Source organism: Lithobates pipiens, unplaced genomic scaffold (assembly GCF_037356315.1).
Source record: "Lithobates pipiens isolate NorthernLeopardFrog02 unplaced genomic scaffold, aLitPip1_a1.2 Scaffold_27, whole genome shotgun sequence".
NCBI classification, from domain to species: domain Eukaryota; kingdom Metazoa; phylum Chordata; class Amphibia; order Anura; family Ranidae; genus Lithobates; species Lithobates pipiens.
Window position 1 is genome coordinate 23,356,975 of NW_027507788.1, and position 20,148 is coordinate 23,377,122.

Below are 20,148 nucleotides of genomic sequence, written 5' to 3' on the forward strand. Positions count from 1 at the left end.
AAAACACTTTTTGATAGATAAAAAGTACATTTTATATACATCTATACAGATCAGACCAAAATGAGGGAGAAATGAAGAGGAATGAGGGACAGAGGGACATTGCTACAAATCAGGGACAGTCCCACGAAATCAGGGACAGTTGTGAGCTATGAAATACCAATATGCAATGTGTATCTGATTAATAGAGTGCACAACAGAATAAATCAGAAATGTCCATAATATTCATATGTGAACAAATCTTCTTGTGTATGCTCCAACACCGTGAAAAATAAAGTGAAAACATGCTTCAGTAAAACTACTTCACCCGAAGTGATAGCAAAATGCGCTGATACCTGGAAATACCGGTACTTCCTTTGCTGTTGGCATCTTAATAGAGAGGTGAAGGGTGAAAGAAAAGTGAACCTGCACTGCTGGAGAGGGGAGAGTAAAGGAAACACGTTACTTTGCTCTGCAATGGTAAAGCACACACACTTTAACATTGGTGGCCAGTCTGATGTCACACCTTGCACATGCCTTAAAGTGGTTGTAAACCCTTACAAACCACTTTGACCTACAGGTAAGACTAGATTAAGGCTTATCTGTAGGTCCAAGAAATATCTCCTAAACCTACACGGTTTAGGAGATATTTACAGAAAGACAGGCACAGCTGTGTACGGCGATATGCCGTTAGTGGCGGCTCCCATGCGCATGCGCGGGAGTGACGTCATCGCTGCTCCATCGCTGTGAGTGGCCGGAGCAGCAATACCCAGAAGAAGATGGATGCTTGGTGCTACAGGGGACAGCGGTGACATCGCTGGCTCCTGTGTCAGGTAATTGACACATAATGGGCTACTATGCGATGCATAGTAGCCCATTATGCTTTACCTTTGCAGGGAGACAAAGAAGAAGTAAACCTGTCAGGATTCTCTTCCTCTTTAAAGTGATTGTAAAGGTTTTTTTTTTGTTTGTTTTTATTTTGTAAAATAAGGTGTCATACTTACCTGCTCTGTGCAACTGTTTTGCACAGAGCACCCTGATCCAACTTTTCTGGGGTCCCCCAGCGGCGCTCCTGGCTCCTCCTCTTCATCGGGTGCCCCCACGGAGAGGCGCTTCCCATAGGGGGTTCCTGTGCACGCGCACTCCCGAGTCTTGCTACTGCGTCTATTGACACAGACAGCAGGACTCAGCCCCGCCCCCCCAGTTCCCGTTTCACTGGATTTGATTGACAGCAACGGGAGCCAATGGCTGGAGCCGCTGGGCTCGTGCCTGAAAAGCACTTCTGAAGCGCCACAACACGGGAGTTCTTAACCCCTTTTTTGGGGTAAAACGCTCCCCGTTAGCGACCGAAAAAGTACCGCTTAAACGGCGCTAAAGTGCCACTAAAATGAGCTGCGGTGTGAAAGAGGTCTGAAGGTTTACAGCTCCTTTAAGCCGGCTATAGACGGTTTAAATCTTGGTCGGTTCAGCAGGAACTCGCCGAGATTCAAACCATGTATGGGCAAGCTGAATGTACCCAAGTTGATCAACCGATCAACTTGGGTACAACCAGCCTGCCAGATTTTAAATGCGATGATCACTAGAGGCTGTTATAGCTGCTAGCAATAATCACTGTCAACCTAGAATGTCAGGGGCATTGGGGGACCATACATATAGAAATTCCCTGTAGTGGAAATCTAAAAAACTTTTCTTGGTTGGTAATTGGCTGCCGATGTGGACCTTCTAAGCAGCTTTTGAGTTGGGGCAGGCTTGTTTTCTCATGTTCAGTGCAATGAGCTTGCAGACTGCATATATATATATATATATATATATATATATATATATATATATATATATATATATATATATATATATACACACACACACACACACACACACACACACACACGCTATATTTAGTCTGTAGGGTTCAATATTGAGTTGGCCCACCCTTTGCAGCTATAACAGCTTCAATTCTTCTGGGAAGGCTCTCCACAAGGTTTAGGATTGTGTCTATGGGAATGTTTGACCATTCTTCCAGAAGCACATTTGTGAGGTCAGGCATTGATGTTGGACGAGAAGTCTTAGCTCTAATTCATCCCAAAGGTGTTCTATCTGGTTGAAGTCCGGACTCTGTGCAGGCCAGTCAAGTTCCTCCACCCCAAACTTGCTCATCCATGTCTTTATGGACTTTGCATTGTGAACTGGTCCAAATCATTCGGTGGAGGGGGGATTATGGTGTGGGTTTGTTTTTCAGGGGTTGGGGATGGACCCTTAGTTCCAGTGAAGGGAACTCTTAAGGCATCAGCATATGAAGACATTTTGGATAATTTCATGCTCCCAACTTTGTGGGAACAGTTTGTGGATGGCCCCTTCCTGCTCCAACATGACTGCGAACCAGTGCACAAAGCAAGGTCCATAAAGACATGGATGAGTGAGTTTGGGGTGGAGGATCTTGACTCTCCTGCAGAGTCCTGACCTCAACCTGACAGGATACCTTTGGGGTGATTTAGTGAAACAAGGTTCCGATAAGGATTGTTGAGAACTGGGTGTGCCACATCCGCACAGAAACATCCGGCGAATCCATCGGCACACACGCCGCGCATACGCATGGCGCGTAGACGTCCCACCAGCGTGGCCAGTAATCCCAGGTACAAAGATATACCCCAGATACCAGAGATAAAAGGGCAATCTGCAAAGGAGCAGAGCCCAATCCTTCATACATGACCCCCAATCAAAAAGGAGAGAGGATCCTGTGGGCGCGCTGGGTGCACACATGCAAATTGCTGGAAAAAGTGGAAAAAAACAAACAATTGTACGGTACAGTTCAATGGAACCTAATAAAGTAAAATATATAAGCCACAATGGCTAATTTGTGTTGGAAACGTATTCAAAAGAGGCACAAAGGGGGACATGTGGAGGACTCCAGGCTGCAGATCACACATAAAAAAGGACTGGGCATGGCCACATCTAGGGTAGAATACAAAAAATTAAGTAAATATATATACATAAAATAGTAGTAAAGATACCAAGTGGTATGGTATGGTATGGGATCTTTACTACTGTTTTATGTATATATTATTTACTTTTTTGTGTTCTACCCTAGATGTGGCCATGCCCAGCCCTTTTATGTGAATATGAATATGAATGATAACATAAAAACATTCTTTCATTTCTTTCACTCATGGTTGGTGTTTGGCTGAAGCCATTTATTATCAATCAACTGTGTTTACTCTTTTTAAATCGTAATGACAACAGAAACTACCCAAATGACTCTGATCAAAAGTTTACATACCCTGGTGATTTTGGCCTAATAACATGCACACAAGTTGACACAAAGGGGTTTGAATGGCTATTAAAGGTAACCATCCTCACCTGTGATCTGTTTGCTTGTAATTAGTGTGTGTGTATAAAAGGTCAATGAGTTTCTGGACTCCTGACAGACCCTTGCATCCTTCATCCAGTGCTGCACTGACATTTCTGGATTCTGAGTCATGGGGAAAGCAAAAGAATTGTCAAAGGATCTATGGGAAAAGGTAGTTGAACTGTATAAAACAAGAAAGGGATATAAAAAGATATCCAAGGAATTGAGACTGCCAATCAGCAGTGTTCAAACTCTAATCAAGAAGGGGAAAATTAGGGGTTCTGTTGAAATCAAACGACGGTCAGGTAGACCAACTAAAATTTCAGCCACAACTGCCAGGAAAATTGTTCGGGATGCAAAGAAAAACCCACAAATAACTTCAGGTGAAATACAGGACTCTCTGAAAACATGGGGTGTGGCTGTTCCAAGATGCACAATAAGGAGGCACTTGAAGAAAGATGGGCTGCATGGTCGAATTGCCAGAAGAAAGTCATTACTACGCAAATGCCTCAAAGTATCCCACTTACAATACGCCAAACAGCACAGAGACAAGCCTCAAACCTTCTGGCACAAAATCATTTGGAGTGATGAGAACAACATTGAGCTTTTTGGCCACAACCATAAAGAGGAGAGGAGTTAACAAGGCCTATGATGAAAAGTTCACCATTCCTACTGTGAAACACGGAGGTGGATCGCTGATGTTTTGGGGATGTGTGAGCTGCAAAGACATAGGAAATTTAGTCAAAATTGTTGGCAAGATGAATGCAGTATGTTATCAAAAAATACTATAGAAACATTTGCATTCATCAGCCAGGAAGCTGTGCATGGGACGTACTTGGACATTCCAACATGACAATGATCCAAAACACAAGGCCAAGTCGACCTGTCATTGGCTACAGCAGAATAAAGTGAAGGTTCTGGAGTGTCCATCTGAGTCTTCTGACCTCAATATCATTAAGCCACACTGGGGAGATCTCAAATGTGCAGCTCATGTAAGACAGCCCAAGAATGTACAGGAACTGGAGGCTTTTTGCCAAGAGGAATGGGCAGCTTTACCATCTGAGAAGATAAAAAGCCTCATCCACAAATACCACAAAAGACTTCAAAGCTGTCATTAACGTTAAAGGGGGCAATACACGATATTAACCACTTAACAACCGCCCATTGCCGATTAACGGCTTCAGGGCGGTTGTTTAACTCTGAGAGGCCGTTAATTAACGGCCTCTCAGAATTCTGCTCTCGCGCGCCCCCTGGGGCGCGCACACGAGAGCATCCGTGACCGCTGGGTCCAGTGGACCCGGCGCATCACGAATCACGGTAAACGGCCGCTCATCGCGGCCGTTTACCACGTGATCGCTCCGTCAAATGACGGAGTGATCACTTGTAAACAAGCCGATCGGTACAGCGGAGGGGGAAGAGATCGGTGTCAGCAGCGATGTGGGCTGCATCTGCAGTGCCCACATCGCTGCTCACCGAAAATTAACCCCTCGATTCCCTGCATTACTCTGCAATACCCTGCCATTACTCTGCATTACTCTGCAATACCCTGCCATTACTCTGCATTGCTCTGCAATGCCCTGCAACACTCTGCAATGCCCTGCAACACTCCACAATGCCCTGCAACACTCCGCAACGCCCTGCAACACTCCGCAACGCCCTGCAACACCCTGCAACGCCCTGCAACACCTTGCAACACTCTGCAACACCTTGCAACACTCTGCAACACTCCGCAATACCCTGCAATACCCTGCAATACTCTGCAACACCCTGCAACACCCTGCAACACCCTGCAACACCCTGCAACACTCTGCAACACTCTGCAACACTCTGCAATACCCTGCAACACTCTGCAATGCTCTGCAACACCCGCCAATACCCTGCAACACTCTGCAATGCTCTGCAACACCCGCCAATACCCTGCAATGCTCTGCAACGCAGTACTCTGCAACGCCATACTCTGAGATACCCAGCCATACTCTGAGATACCCAGCCATAGTCGGTGATACCCTGCAATACCCAGCCATAGACATCCCCCCCCCTCCCGCCGCCCTCCGCCCTCCGGTGCTTCTACCGAATCGCTAATACGATCAAAGCCAGAATCTTTTTTTTTTCAGGCTTCCCAGCTTAGAGGTGAGGTGTGGGGTCTTATTGACCCCACATCTCACTGTAAAGAGGACCTGTCATGCCATATTCCTATTACAAGGGATGTTTACATTCCTTGTAATAGGAATAAAAGTGATCAAAAAAATTATTTTTGGGGAAAAAAATGTCAAACTAAAATAAATAAAGTAAAATGAACAATAAAAAAAAATATTTTTTTTTAAAGCGCCCCTGTCCCCATGTGCTCGCATGCAGAAGCGAACGCATACGTAAGTCCCGCCCACATATGAAAACGGTGTTCAAACCACACATGTGAGGTATCGCTGCGAACGTTAGAGCGAGAGCAATAATTCTAGCCCTAGACCTCCTCTGTAACTCAAAACATATAACCAGTAAAAAAAATTTAAATCGTCGCCTATGGGGATTTTTAAGTAGCGACGTTTGGCGCCATTCCACGAGCGTGTGCAATTTTGAAGAGTGACATATTAGGTATCTATTTACTCAGCGTAACTTTCTCTTTGACATTATGCAAAAATTGGGCTAACTTTACTGTGTTTTTTTTTTTTTAAGCACAAAACTGTTTTTTTTCCAAAAAAAAGCATTCGAAAAATTACTGCGCAAATACCGTGCGAGATAAAAAGTTGCAAAGACCACCATTGTATTCTCCAGGGTGTTTGCTAAAAAAACATATATAATGTTTTGGAGTTCTATGTAATTTTCTAGCAAATAAATGATGATTTTTACATGTAGGAGAGAAATGTCAGAATTGTCCTGGGTGCTCCAGAACACCTGATGGCGCTCCCTGCATGTTGGGCCTCTGTATGTGGCCACACTGTGTAAAAGTCTCACACATGTGGTATCGCCATACTCGGGCGTAATAGCAGAATATGTTTTGGGGTGTAATTTGTGGTATGCATATGCTGTGTGTGAGAAATAACCTGATAATATGACAATTTTGTTAAAAAAAAAAAAAAAAAGTTAAAAGAATCTTGATTTTGCAAAGAATTGTGGGAAAAAATGACAACTTCAAAAAACTCATCATGCCTCTTACTAAATACCTTGGAATGTCTTCTTTCCAAAAAGGGGTCATTTGGGGGGTATTTGTACTTTTCTGGCATGTTAGGGTCTCAAGAATTGAAATAGGCCGTCAGTACTTCAGGTGTGATCAATTTTCAGATATTGGCACCATAGCTTGCGGACTCTATAACTTTCACAAAGACCAAATAATATCCACCAATTTGTACTTATTTTTACCAAAGATATGTAGTGGTATAAATTTTGGCCAAAATTTATGAAGAAAAAATTACTAATCTGCTAAATTTTCTAACAGAAACAAAGAAAAATTCATTTTTTTTTACAGAATTTTCGGTATTTTTTCTTTTATAGCACAAAAAATAAAAAACCCAGCGGTGATTAAATACCACCAAAAGAAAGCTCTATTTGTGTGAAAAAAAGGACAAAAATTTCATATAGGTCCAGTGTTGCATGACTGAGTAATTGTCATTCAAAATGCGAGAGCACCGAAAGCTGAAAATTGGTCTGGTTATTAAGGGTGTTTAAGTGCCCAGTGGTCAAGTGGTTAAGAACTGGGGTATGTCAACTTTTGATCAGGGTCATTTGAGTAGCTTCTGTTGCCATTATGATTTTAAAAAGAGTAAACGCAGTTGATTGATAATAAATGGCTTCAGCCAAACACTAACCATGAGTAAAATTAATGTTTTTGTGTTATCGTTCATATTCTCTGGAAAAATGGCCAAGAAATCATAAATTCTGCCAGGGTATGTAAACTTATGAGCTCAACTGTATATAAAAACGATTTAATAAGGTGGGGGAAGGCTGAACTGATACAGCGCTAAACCATGACCAGGTCACGAATACCCAGGAACAGTCCAGCCAGGTTTGTCCTGCAATTTTGTTTAGCAAGACAGCAAACAAATGTAGCATCAGTGCAGGAGGACTTTAGGCTTCATGCACACGAGACGCTGGTGAAAACTCTGCTCAAAAAAATCTGAAACGCACGTTTAGAAACGCCCGTTTTGCCGTGTTTGCATGCCGGCTTTTTTAGCCGCGTTTAGCCGCGTTTAGCCGCGTTTGCGTTTATAAGCGTTTATAAAGATAACATCATGTAGATCCTCCCCAAGCTCTCAAAGCATGTTTTTTTTTTTAACTATTTCTGCCATATGGGATTTGTCCCATAATTGCATGTGATTCTGAATTACTTCAATTAATTGGTTTTGGGTTACATCGGAAGTCATTTTCAGAGATGTGTCTTCCAAGATGATCAACTTGCTAATCATAATCCAAGGTGTGGACAAGCCTAGTTTGGGGGAAGTTGGGTGGCTTGTGGAAAAAAGTTTCAGTTTCATGAAGGATGGGTGTTCAACATGGAAACATGGTGGGGGGTTGGGGCTGACTAGACATTGGTATGCAGGTTTTTCTATGTGAAAAAAAGACAATGCTATGGTTTGGCCAGACTAGGTGGAGTTACTGATTAGATTAGAAATTGAATGAGGGTTCGGGGCAAAGAAGTGGAGGCATTCCTCATTGTCCAAGCTACTGGAAACACTAGAGATTTTATGGGATTGTATCACAAAGTAAATACGCTCTATGAACTATATAAAGTAATTACAACATTTTTTAAAACTTTTTTTATTGTTTTCTATGGTTTTCCATCGTATTTCTGAGTTTTCAGGTCCAAAAAATTGGGTTCCTTTAAAAACGCTTATAAACACAAACGCGGCTAAACGAGGGTGCCGCGTTTAGCCGCGTTTTGCATCTGAAACGTGGAAATTTTTGCGTCTGAACCCATTTTTTTGCTTCTGGAAAAACGAGGTTAAACGCAACTGCATAAAAACGGCAAAAAACGAGACTGTGTACATGGACACATAGGATAACATTGAATGAGTTCGGGGGCAGTTGAAAAAAGTGTCCAACTGCTTCTGAACACGCGTTTAACAGCATCTCGTGTGCATGAGGCCTTATACAGCAAGTCCAAAACATGATATAAACAAAACATCTGATCGTCTGAACTACTAAATAAACTCATATCATCTCCTGACTAACAAGGTGCCCCCAATGGGTTTCCAAAAACAAATAGGGAGCACTTGTATCTTTTTTAGTGTTCTGGTACCACTCAGAGAGACAGAAAGCCTCCAGCATTAGTAAATATCAAGACCTGTGGCCAGTTGAGACTAAGGCCCCTTTCACACTGGGGCGGGAGCGGCGTCGGCAGTAAAGCGCCGCTATTTTTAGCGGCGCTTTACCGTCGTTTTAGCGGCGGTCTGCGGGCGCTAGCGGGGTGGTTTTAACCCCCCCGCTAGCGGCCGAAAAAGGGTTAAACCCGCCCGCAAAGCGCCGCTGCAGTATTGCCGCGGTGTCCCGTTGATTTCAATGGGTAGGAGCGGTTTAGGAGCGGTGAATACACCGCTCCTTCACCGCTCCAAAGATGCGGCTAGCAGGACTTTTTTCACCGTCCTGCCAGCGCATCGCTCCAGTGTGAAAGCCTTTCACACTGGAGTTAAAGGGGCCGTTTTTTTTCAGGCGCTACACAGGCGCTATTTTTAGCGCTGTAACGCCTGAATACCGCCCCAGTGTGAAAGGGGCCTAAGGCCTCATGCACATGAGACGCTGTTAAACGCATGTTCAGATGCAGTTGGACACTTTTTTCAACTGCCCCTGAACTCATTCAATGTTATCCTATGTGTCCATGCACACAGTCTCGTTTTTTGCCGTTTTTATGCAGTTGCGTTTAACCTCGTTTTTCCAGAAGCAAAAAAATGGGTTCAGACGCAAAAATGTCCACGTTTCGGACGCTAAACGCAGCTAAACGCGGCTCCCGCTTTTGCGTTTATAAGCGTTTTTAAAGTAACCCAATTTTTTGGACCTGAAAACTCAGAAATATGATCTGAGAATGACATTTTGCTACCCGAATTTGGGGGCACATACCTTGGGGCCACTTATTGCCAGGAACCCTAAATTTGGTATGCAGACACTGTGGAACTAGCAATACAACATATCCAAATTTGAGGTCCCTATCACCAAGTGACCCCGAGATAGGGAGCCCCAAAATCGGGTCGCAAAATGTCATGCACTTTTCTGCATCAGAGAATGACATTTTGTAACCCGATTTTGGGGGCCCATATCTTGGGGCCACTTATTGCCAGGAACCCCAAATTCGGTTTGCAGACACTGTGGAACTAGCACTACAACATATCCAAATTTGAGGTTCCTATCACCAAGTGACCCCGAGACCTTCAGAGAATGACATTTTGTAACCCGACATGTCGGGGTACGTACGCAGCTGCACATACATGTTTGTGAAATATCCAACGGACATTCGCTGTCCCATCAATGGATGGGTCCAATATCGACGAGCTCTGACTCTGGACCTCTCACGAAATTTGCGACGACGTTGCTGTCTCATCAAGAGCAACATCAGGAGCATTTCCTGACATATATTCAATATGGGATCCATTTCAAAATATATACCGCAGAAAGAGAGGCAAATGCAAGTGTACAACTGCTCTCTATGCTGCTGCTGCTCGCTCTGATCAAAATAGCAGAAATAGTTTAAAAAACATGCTTTGAGAGCTTGGGGAGGGTCTACATGATGTTATCTTTATAAACGCTTATAAACGCAAACGCTGCTAAACGCAGCTAAACGCGGCATGCAAACGCGGCAAAACGCGTGTTTATAAACGCGCGTTTCAGCTTTTTTTGAGTTTTCACCTGCGTCTCGTGTGCATGAGGCCTAATAGTAAGGTCTGGCTACTAGGAAAGATGTGGACCTAGGAATGGAAACTTTATCCCACCACAGCTCTACATAGCCCCTGGGCTCCAGGACCCAAGATAGAACTTATTATGTTTCTGAAAAAAAAAAACATTTTTATCCTCCACAGTCATAACCTTGGAGCCCCTCACTATGTGCCAAAATCTAGGTGACCCATCACTGTCCACATCCATGCCGGGCAGTACCTCATCTACATTCATTGTGGTTATACTGTGGCTTTACAATTTTGTGTTGTATTGGTTACAGTTGCCGTTGTTTTTCGTTCCTCTTTTTTCTTTTGTCCCCTGTGCAAGTAATTTGGTTTGCTAAAGTTTTTGTTCCCCGGTTAGCCCCAGTTCACACTGAGTTCAACGTCGCATAATAAGTCGCGTCCCAGTGAGGGCAATGGAACTGCTCTAATCGGTGCAACTCAAGTCAACAAAAAGGTTCCTGCACTAATTTTGGTGCAACTTCAACATGAATTGCATTGACTTCTGTTTAATTTTATTCAATTGCTGATGAAGACATCTAAAAAGGGAAGGGTTTTAATTATCACAATGACTAAATAGACACGTTTCAAAAGAAAGATTAAACGTATTAAACAAGAGCACATCGCTATTAGGCTTATGAATAGATTTCAATATTCAGTCTAGGTTGTATATGTAAATCCAATCACTAAAACCTGACATAAGCTTTACCATGTTAATGTCATTTCCAAAACAACTTTCAAATTTTTTTTCCATTTGTAGCTTTCAATAAAATAATAAACAAAGATGCTCCTGCCATTAAGGACCTTGTGCAAGTGCTCCCTGTTGTAGGGTGACAACGCTCTTTCCCTGTCTTTCAATAGTGCTCCTTTGTTGTCACACTAGATTGGATACTACTTTTCAAAACTAGCAAAAGTACCTGGATCTGTTTTTTAACATCAGCTTCTTGTCACCCCTTGTAGAGCAGCCCTTAAAATGGTGTTCCACACACACACAAAAAATGCTTAAAATTCCTAAAAAAATAAAAAATAAACATTTGGATTTTTTTTAACTCACTTCTAAATGACTGTTGCTGGGGGGTCCCTCATAGTCTGCCTCCTTCAGTGCCTGGGCTCCTGACGTCACTTCCCCTCGGCGCAGGAAGGGCTCAGCTCCACCCCCTCCCTCCTGTCAGTCATCTGGGACAAGTGACAGGTCCCAGATGACTGCGTGGCCAATCACGACGCACGGCGCCACTCGTGCATGTGCAGTGGGTTCCCGGCTGTGCCCACAGTTGCAATGCCGGCGCCTCTGAGAGGAGGGGGGGACGACGTCACTTCCCCTCGGCGCAGAAAGGGCTCAGCTCCGCCCCCTCCCTCCTGTCAGTCATCTGGGACACGTGACAGGTCCCAGATGACTCCGTGGCCAATCACGGCGCACGGCGCCACTCGTGCATGTGCAGTGGGTTCCCGGCTGTGCCCACAGTTGCAATGCCGACGCCTCCGAGAAGAGGGGGGGACGTCACTTCCCCTCGGCGCAGGAAGGGCTCAGCTCCGCCCCCTCCCTCCTGTCAGTCATCTGGGACACGTGACAGGTCCCAGATGAGTGCACGGCCAATCATGGTGCACGGCGCCACTCGCGCATGTGCATTGGGTTCCCGGCTGTGCCCACAATTGCAATGCTGGCGCCTCCGAGAGGAGGGGGGGACGAGCATGGCTTCGTTCCCCCGCATCGCTGGACCCTGGGACAGGTAAGTGTCCGATTATTAAAAGTCAGCAGCTGCAGTATTTGTAGCTGCTGACTTAAAATACATTTATTAAGGGAAACTCCTCTTTAAGCTGTGAGAGGGAGGGGTAACAATAGGAGCTAATTGCATACACATGAGCTGAGAGGGAACATGCTGAAGAGAGGAGGTGGAGAGTGCAGAGCTCATGACATATCTGGGTGTTGAAGTGACACCACTCTACTCCTTAAAGCAGAACTCTGTTATGCCACAATTTACACTATATTACCAAAAGTATTGGGACACTTGCCTTCACACGCACATCCCAGTTTTAGTCCGTAGGGTTCAATATTGAGTTGGCCCACCCTTTGTAGCTATAACAGCTTCAACTCTTCTGGGAAGGCTGTCCACAAGGTTTAGGAGTGTGTCTATGGGAATGTTCCACCATTCTTCCAGAAGCACATTTGTGAGGTCAGGCACTGATGTGGATGAGAAGATGACTGTGCAGGTCAGTCAAGTTCCTCCATCCCAAACTCACTCATCCACGACTTTATGGCCCTTGCTTTGTGCTCTGGTATGCAGTCATGTTGGAACAGGAAGGAGCCATCCCCAAACTGTTCCCACAAAGTTGGGAGCATGAAATTGTCCAAAATGTCTTGGTATGCTGACGCCTTAAGACGGGGTCGGCAACCTACTTGGCGTTTTGAATGCTTTTAAGTGAAAAGGAGGTATTTGGGGTCTTATAGACCCCAGATGCCTCCATAAAGAGCACCTTTCACTACATATTACTGTAACAAGGGATGCTTACATTAATTCTGACAGCAATAAAAGTGATCAGAAATTTTCTTTAAAGGAACAGTTTAAAAAACAAACACAAAAAAACAAAAAAAACTAAGTTTTTTTTTTTTTTTCTAAAGCGCCCCATCCCTCCATGCTCACGCGCAGAAGCGAACCCATATGCAAGTCGCAAATGTAAACAGTGATCAAACAACACATGTGAGGTTCCGCCACAATCATTAGAGCAAGAGCAATAATTCTAGCACTAGACCTCCTCTGTAACTCTAAGCTGGTAACCTGTACAAATGTTTAAATTGTCGCCTATGGAGATTTTTAAGTACCGTTGTTTGTTCCAGGAGAATGTGCAATTTTAAAGCATAACATGGGGGGCTGTATGATATGTAGGGGGCTGTGTTATGTGCAGGGGGGCTGTGTAATGTAAAGGGGTCTAGAGGTGCGAGGGCTGTGTTATGTAAAGGGGTCAAGATTATTATATTCATTTATTAGCAGGTGAATGCGGACCACCATGCATTCCCATACATTGAATCTGGCCCTTAAGTTGAAAAAGGTTGCTGACCCCTGCCTTAGGAGTTCCCTTCACTGGAACTAAGGGGCCAAGCACAACCCCTAAAAAGCAACCCCACACCATAATCCCCCCTCCAACAAATGATTTGGACCAGTGCACAAAGCAAGGTCCATAAAGACACGGATGAGCGGATTTGGGGTGGAGGAACTTGAATGGCCTGACCCCAACCCAATAGAACACCTTTTGTATGAAATAGAGTGGAGACTGCAGGTCAGACTTTCTCGTCCACATCAGTGCCTGACATCACAAATGCACTTCTGGAAGAATGGTCAAACATTCCTATAGACACACTCCTAAACCTTGTTGACAGCCTTCCCAGAAGAGTTGTGTAAAGGCAGGCATCCCAATACTTTTGGTAATATAGTGATTATTGTTATACTTATCTTCTGCATGTTGTGCAGCTTCCTTCTATTTTAATGAAAACATTTAACTGAGGCTTCCTACCTAAAAAAATTGAAAGAAAAAGAGGTCACATGATCATCCTCTTGCTCTACACTGGTCCATGGGAGGAGTCAGGTTGGACCGGTACATCACTGCGATAGCAGCCACTCGACAGGGACTGATATTTAGTAGACATCATGTCTATCTCAACTAATGCACACAGCTTTACCAAAATATTAACAGTACAAAACATGAGACTAGATGCCGGGTGTTACATGCGTTTTCAGCTCAGACCCTGCTGCATAGCATAAGACACTAGTCTGAGCCGCAGCTACCAACTGCCCCACCTTTAAAGGGAACCAAATCCCTCTGCCCCTCTTTATTTGTCCTTATTTCAACTAAAGACCTCTAAAAAAAAAAAAGAGAAGGACTAATTAGGAACTAAGTTTGTGAAAAAAATAATAAATGCATGTATTTTTGCAGAAAAAATATAAATTGGCGGAGGTGAGAGGATACTCCTCCTGCTGTCACAAGGAAGGGATCGGGGGGCAAGTACTGCAGGTAATGCAACGTATTAAATGTTACACCCTAAATACAGGTGTAACATGTAACATATTCAAAAGGTGAAATCCTTTAGCTATTCAAAGTGTTGCTACACTGAACTCTGCACAAAATCTATAAATTCTGGAATTTGTGATTTTGCTAAGCAAATAGAAAGGAAAAAGAATGGTGAATAAAAAAAACACTTCTCGGTTTGATCTATTAAGTCACAAAGAAGGACCTGTTGCCTGCACTATACTATCACATAGTGCCTTATCAGCCTCCTCGTGATAGTAAAACAGTTAAATAAAAAAATTAGGGCTGTTACCGATTAAAATTTTCATGTTCGATTAATCAATTTTTTTAAAATCGATTAATCGACTAATTTTGATTAATTATAACGCACATACAGATCCAACTACTTTGTGGTATACACTATATACAATCCCCCGACACTAGTTAGTTTCCACAATCCATGACTTAACTTCACAGTTCACACAAATAAGTTTTAAATTCAAACTGTAGCACTGACGTAAGTCTTTTTTTTTTCACAGTAGCGTGACAATCCTGCCACCTCTGGTCTAACTAATCACTCTCACCTTATAGCATGGACCCCTGTGCAAACAGGTGGTCATGCAAGCGGGTATAAAAAGGGTTAACACGGACCATAAACTTCTGTCACGTCTCCTTAGATCTCAGCAAGGACGCCAGGCCATGGGTAGAAAGAAAAGATTTAAGTGCTCACCGCTTAAGTATAAGATTTAATTCTTGTGTTCAAACACAAACTACTCACATAAAGATGATAAAAACACAGCATGTAAAGCCGACAATCGTGTTAGTTCCGTAGGGCAGCAGCGGGTGACATAATGCGTAGCTCCTCCCACCTACACGTTGCGTTCAATCAGAACTTCAACGTCACCAGACTCCTCCCCCTTCCCTTCGTTAGCACATGGAAGGGGGAGGGGTCTGGTGACGTTGAAGTTCTGATTGAACGTAACGCGTACGGGGAGGAGCTACGCATGACGTCACCCGCTGCTGCCCTACGGAACAGACTCCTCCCCCCCTTCCCTTCGTTAGCAGATGGAGGCACTTGGGGAAGGGGGAGAGGTCTGGCGATGTCGAAGTTCTGATTGAACCTAACGCGTACTGGGAGGAGCTACGTATGACGTCACCCGCTGCTGCCCTACGGAACAGACTCCTCCCCCTTCCCTTCGTTAGCAGACGGAGGCACTTGGGGAAGGGGGAGAAGTCTGGTGATGTCGAAGCTCTGATTGAACCTAACGCATACGGGGGAGGAGCTACGCATGACGTCACCCGCTGCTGCCCTACTGAGCAGACTCCTCCCCCTTCCCTTCGTTAGCAGACAGAGGCACTTGGGGAAGGGGGGAGGAGTCCTGTGATGCCGATGTCCATGACGTCACCAGATCTCCAACGGAACTCCCTGAAGACCCGGAAGCTGACGGAGAGGTGAGTACCGATCAAAAGAATTTTGATTGATCAAAAAATGAACGATTAATCAAGGAATTATTCTTGAATTTCCACAGCCCTAAAAAAAATGTAAGTAATTTAAAAAATAAAGTTGAATGAAATACATAAAAAGCAAAAAAATGGAAGGAACCCATGGTCCTGCCCCATGCATGTTCTTATATAACATGTACATACTGCATGTAACCTATATGGGTGCCTAAACAACAGCTGTGTGCAAATACCATCTATTTTATTCTACAGGTTCTGTGCTTTCAGATATAGAAGTTTGGGGGGGGGGGGGAGGGTTAAATAATTTTTAGGCCTAAAATGCACATTTTAAAGTGGAATTCCAACATTTGCCTTCCATTCCCAAAGCTCTCCTCAATATTTTTTATTTAACAATAAACCCTCTATACATACCCTTTTCTTGTAGTCTTTTAGCCAGTATGGCGATGTCATAGTAACTCTTCTTCTCCTTCCTTTAGATTTTCCTGGGCTAATATATGGTGTATTGATTGAGCGCTCCACAGTCCTGGAGTACTAAGAACCCAGCCTGTATGATGACACGCCCCTCAATGGGCATGAAAACCGCTGGTAGGACTTACAGAAAATGGGCAGAATGATGTGAGGGACATTTTGCCTAAAGAAGACTGGTGACACTGGACTGAGAAGGAAGCTGGTAACATTGATAAAGCACGAAGAGCATAGGTAGGAATTGACAATATGTTTTTATTATTTGAGGAAATCTAAAAGTAAAAAAAAAAATGTGTATTGGAAAAAAAATTTTTATCTTTCGTTTATTGATGGGGGGGGGGGGGGGGGGGGGTGGGGGGTGGTCATACTGGCTATAACCCCTCACACTGCATCCAGCAGCTCAGTTTTTTTCTCCCTAGTGTAGGAGAAGGACCTGGCTCCCGGTGGGACCATTGGTCCTGGGAATTTTTTTCTTTTTTCTGCATTTTTGATTCCTGTGATCTACAATCAACAGCCGGGCTGGGTGACAGGCTGGATAATATAGATCCTGGTAGTCTCCCCAGCCTGGCCATCGAGCGTGAGCAGGCCCTAGCTACACGCTGGGTCGGCCACAACATGCCCCATCTGATCCAGGGGCGGCCGGTGAGCTATATGCTCCGGGGCACACATATGACCGGGCTACTGCTGTCTGTGTCACAGTGTGCCATGGCTGACAGCCACCTCGTACTGTTCGGGTGATGGGTCTGTCTGTGGAATGCGTCCAGCAGTCCCTGCAGGAGGGGTAAGTATGGTTCCACCTGTCTCGGCAGGATGGAGCAGCTGGGCATTCCCTGGGAGGTTGACTATTTCACTCTCCTTTTCTTCTCTCCCTGTCCCTTCCCTCCTCCCCATGCTATGAGCCGCTGTGTAACTGGGCACATGGGGGTGCGGTGCACGTACCTGGCCAGGGGTCCTCTGGAGGGGCTCTGGGTCCTGGCAAGGGGCTGCGCTGGGTGCTGGGGATCCGCTTATCCTCTTCCCTGTTTCTGGGCCCGGTGGGGTGTTTGTGCTGTGTTTGACATGTGGGGAGGCCGCAGCATACTCCGCGGCCATTTTCCTGGGACTGCTGTCTTTTTTTGTAGCCTCAGCGGCCATTTTCTCTGCGCCCTCAGACATTTTTGCTGAGGCTGCAGGCGGCCATTTTCTAGCAGCCTTAGGTAGTTTTGCCTCTAGTACTGGGTGCTTGGTTCCTTCTAGAACAGTGCACTTTTCACACAGACACCTCGTGGATGACACAGGGGAGAGCAGACAGCAGCAGCACAGCGCAATACATGGGTCAGGGTGGTGAGTCTGGTGGGGGGCCCCTGAGTCTGTGGCAGCTAGGAGGGTGGACATTTTGTGTCACTTGCCTTAGGTCCTTAAGTGGTGACAGGTGAGTGAGGGTCAGCATGGCGATGGAAGCTGGCTCTTCTTCCCCAGACATCCCTGTTATTGCAATTGGTTCCCCTGCACCTGTGGTTCCCATGGACGCTCTGTCGGCGGTCCTGGATGCCTTGGTTGCCAGGGTGGAAGTGGCGTGCGGGCGCAAGGGGGGTAAAAAACGCCCCACCATCTTCTGGGGAAAGCTCTGGTTCAAATTCGGGCCCCGCTGTGACAGGCGCTCTGACGTATCAGAGGATGCGGACCAGTCAGTTCGGACAGTGAGGATGACTCCGTGTCTGGGTCAGCGCAGGAAAAGGAGCTTGTAGGAGCACTTATTACAGCATTGCGGGATACCCTAAAGATGGAGGATACAGCGGGGGCATCTGCAGAGGTGTCGGTCCCTTTCGAGTCCCACAAACCGGCCCAAACGCCTAAGGTGTTTCCTTACCTAACTTATTTTTATAAGTTTATTTACATGTGGGGAAAACCGCAGTGGGCCTTTTCAGTCCCGAAATGCATGGCGGTGCATTACCTCTTGAAGAAATGGACATCTCCTCCAATTGTGGACCGCCCCGGTATCCATGTTTACGGTAGGGTGGTGTTAGCATTGCGGCCAGTGTTAGCCACGGCCCTGGTGTTCCAGAAGCTTACTGAATGGACAAAATTGTTGCACCGTGAGTTGGAGCAGCAACAGGCTTCCCCGGTCTAACCTCTCTGACCCCCCAACGTGCTGCACCAGGGTTTGCTCACTCCCTCTAACCTCCCTTGCTTCCCCTTTTCCCCAAATTCTCCCCCTTTCTATCTTCTTCCTCTTTTCCCTCCTCAGATGTCCGCAATAAAGTCTCAGGTCTGGTATGGATTTTGAGGGGGACGCTCACTCACGCCATTTATTTTTTAACAATTTGGCACGGGGTTCCCCTTAATATCTATACCAGACCTGAAGTGCCTGGTATGGAATTTTGGGGGACCCCGTGTATTTTTTTTCTTAATTTTAATTCGGGGTTCCCCTGTGGGTAAATGCCCATGCCGTTTTTATCAATGAACGGACCCGACAATTCATTGTAGCTGCGAGTAGTTTTAAATGAGTTTTTTTCCTTTAGAAATTTCATTTTCCTGCCAGACTGTTATAAACACGGGAAACATGCACCCCTTTACAGGCATAATATAGACACCCCCCAGTTATGAAAGTTAAAGGAATATTACACTTTTATTGTTTCACTTTAAGCATTATTAAAATCACTGCTCCCGAAAAAACTGCAGTTTTTAAAACTTTTTTTTGCATTGATACATGTCCCCTGGGGCAGGACCCGGGTCCCCAAACACTTTTAATGACATTAACTTGCATATTAGCCTTTAAAATTAGCACTTTGATTATTCATGTTCAAGTCCCATAGACTTTAACGATGTTCGCGGGTTCAAACTAATTTTTTGCCTGTTTGCATGTTCTGGTGGGAACCGAACAGGGGGGTGCTGATACAGAGGCTCTAGAGAGCAAGGGGGCCGTATCTAAGGCTGCATCACAGACCTACTTAAGGTCCTGCACCAACTGGTCCACCAGCTCCATGCAGACCGGGGAAGCCTGTTGCTGCTCCAACTCACGGTGCAACAATTTTGCCCATTCAGTAAGCGTCTGGGACACCAGGGCCGTGGCTAACACTGGCCGCAATGCTGACACCACCACCGTAAACATGGATACCGGGGCGGTCAACAATCGGAGGAGAATAACTTGCAAATTAGCCTTTAAAATTAGTACTTTTGATTTCTCCCATAGAATTTTAAAGGGTGTTCTGCGGCTTTTGAATTTGCCGCGAACACCCCAAATTGTGTCGCGAACAGCCAATGTTCAATCAGCAGTAGTGTTAGGTCACCTGATTTGGCTAAAATGCTGGTCTGGCGGATTTGCCCTTCCAGGGAGAGAGGCTATTTGGAGCCTCGCTGGACATTATTAAGTATGTTACTGGGGGTAAGAGTTTGCAGCCCGGTGGACCTCCCTACTTTCCAACCAGTGGGTCTGCGAATTGGTTTCATCAGGATACAAGATAGAGTTTCTTTCTTGTCTGCCAGATTTTTTTACCTCCAACCTTCATCTTCTTCCAGCTCGTAGGGGAGCCCTGTTCGGGGCAGTACAGGACCTGCTGTTGTGTGAGGTGATAGTACCTGTACAAACGCCGGAAAGGTTTCAGGGATTCTACTCCAATCTGTTTCTAGGAAGGGGTCCATTCGGTCCTGGACCTCAAGGCCCTCAACAGCTTTGTGAAGGTACAAAGGTTCAGGATGGAATCCATTCGCTAAGTGGTCACTGCACTCCATCAGGGGGATTTTCTGGCATTCCTGGACATCAAGGACGCATACTTGCATGTCCCCATATGCATCAAGCATCAGAGGTTTGTGCGATTTGCGGTTGGAGACCAGCACTACCATTATGTAGATCTCCCTTTTGGCCTGGCGTCAGCACTGAGGGTCTTCACCAAGGTGCTAGGCCCAATTTTGGCTTTGCTAAGGCAGCGGGGGATCGCAATAGTGGGTTACCTGGACGACCTCCTCCTGAGAGCAGGATCTGCCTCAGAATTAAGGGAGGATGTGGCAATCACCATGCAAACTCTTCGGGAGTTTGGTTGGGTACTGAACCTACAGAAGTCGGTGTTG

General features: G+C 45.3%; 1 protein-coding gene across 3 annotated transcripts in view; it reads left to right on the forward strand.

Annotated features, from left to right (window-relative positions):
* LOC143933661 (uncharacterized) overlaps positions 1–20,148 on the forward strand; it is a 46,289-nt gene that overhangs the window by 16,822 nt on the left and 9,319 nt on the right. For 2 of the 3 annotated variants that reach the window (XM_077456619.1, XM_077456620.1), the window contains exon 2: positions 16,113–16,335. The exons of the other annotated variant lie outside the window; for it this stretch is intronic. The gene's annotated coding sequence lies outside the window, so the exon portion shown is untranslated. The remainder of the gene's footprint in view (positions 1–16,112; positions 16,336–20,148) is intronic. 3 annotated transcript variants of the gene reach the window in all.